General features: G+C 35.0%; 1 pseudogene; it reads right to left on the reverse strand.

Annotated features, from left to right (window-relative positions):
* Positions 1-276: 276 nt before the first annotated feature.
* LOC147405115 (phenylcoumaran benzylic ether reductase POP1 pseudogene) lies at positions 277-1,678 on the reverse strand (annotated as a pseudogene).
* Positions 1,679-1,887: the final 209 nt, after the last annotated feature.

The raw sequence follows: 1,887 nt of genomic DNA on the forward strand, positions 1-1,887 counted from the left end.
ACCACTACATATGCGTTGTTCTTTGTGTTGACGTGTCTTCCTTCTTTTCTTAATATTTCTTCTGCTGCTGTAAACACATTCTCAATGATAACCTTGCAGCTTGAGACAGTTGGGGGAGTTGTGGCTGATTTCCTGAAGAAGATCTAAGGCCTCCTTTGAGTCTGCTCTGCTTTCAACCGAAATGCTTTTGTGGACTAATAATTTCTATAAGAATCACAATTGTGAGACTGATTCTTAGGTGTCAGCTTACAGGGAGTTGCATTTTGGGATCTAGAAGCACTTCTAGAGGCAGAGGTATCGTTACGTGTTTTTCGTGACGGTTCAGAAATTCAAGGGACATTGATGCCAAAATAAATAGTACACAAAAAAAGATTACATGATCTTTTCCACACTTTTGAGTCTCAGACAAACTGATTCAAGTATTCATCAACAGTGGTATATTTCACATCTGGGTAAAGCATTGATGCCTTAAGACCAAATGAAGGCTCGATTTCAAAGTTTGTGTGGTCTCCCTAAACAAAAACCGAGTGTCCTATCGACAAAATCAGGTTTTATGGAATAGAAGCCTCTGCAAGAACAACAGAAAAACATTCCATTTTATTGTTTGAATTTACAAATCACGAGTTTTGTTTTCTTTATTACTGACCTTCGATGTTTTTAAGAAGTAGGTCCTCTGGAATATATATCTTTTCAAGGGTCTTTCCAATCTTTTTCTCCCACAAGTAGACAATGTCATTGATGGAGCAAATGTTTGCTGAAGGTCTCTCAAGTATAGGATCTTGTTCAAGGTTCTTGGGTCATCCACTGCTTTAATGGTTTATTGTGGCAATATCTTCTTCCTTAACATAAATTGCTGAATATTAAAAAAAAAAAAAAATTGGTTAAAAATGTTTTTAATATTAGAAACTGAAAATGGTCCAAAAATCTCAGGTTACAAAAAGCTTGTTTGGGACAGTTCTGCTTTTAATTGAAATCTTCTGTGGAATCACTTCTATAAGAATTACATCGCTTGTTTGGTTATAAAAAGTGCATTTTTACCTACAAAACCACTTTTTAGGATTTGTGATATTTGGTGAAAAAACAATATTTTGTATACTTACAGAGGTGTGTAGAGTGAAGAGATAGGTGCACTTTGAAAATAAATATCATCATTGGGGACTTTCAGATATCGAAGGATGAGTTTGACCGCAATAGGGATGAGTCCACCGGGGTTAAGGCCATTCTATTTACACCCACTTTCATGCTCAGTGCACCCACCTTCTTGAAAAATATCATGCTTCTTGTTTGTGTGGATAAAGAGATTCAAGTAGGGACATTGATGCCAAAATAAAATAGTACAAAAAAAAAACAACGATTACATTACCTTTTCCACACCAAAAATATGTATCTCACACCAAAATACAAATAACAATGATAACCATTTATATTTATTTTACAAAACCAACATTGATGAAAAAGAGCAAACAAACATGAAATATGAATCTCAAACAAATTGATTGAAGTATTCATCCACAGTGGTATATTTCACATCTGGATAAAGCGTTGATGCCTCGACCCCAAATGTTGGTTCAATTTCAAATTTTGTTTGGTCACCCTTCACATACACCGAGTGGCTGACCGACAAAATCATGTTTAATGGAATAGGAGCCTCTGCAAGAACAATAGAAAAACATTCCATTTTATTATTGGAATTTATAAATAAATAAAAAAAGTACTAAACATAATATCATACTGATTTCTATTGCCAAGCCGACTTTTGCTAAACTTTTTTACTTTCTATCGAAACAAGGGCCTAAGGTCATTCTATTTACACCCACGTTCATGCTCAGTGCACCCGCCTTCTTATAAAAGCTAGAATCCAACAGATGATCGTTGATTTTGGCTTCT

The sequence above is a fragment of the Akebia trifoliata genome, chromosome 4 (assembly GCF_017979445.1).
Source record: "Akebia trifoliata isolate Shusen 1 chromosome 4, ASM1797944v1, whole genome shotgun sequence".
In the NCBI taxonomy this organism is placed as follows: domain Eukaryota; kingdom Viridiplantae; phylum Streptophyta; class Magnoliopsida; order Ranunculales; family Lardizabalaceae; genus Akebia; species Akebia trifoliata.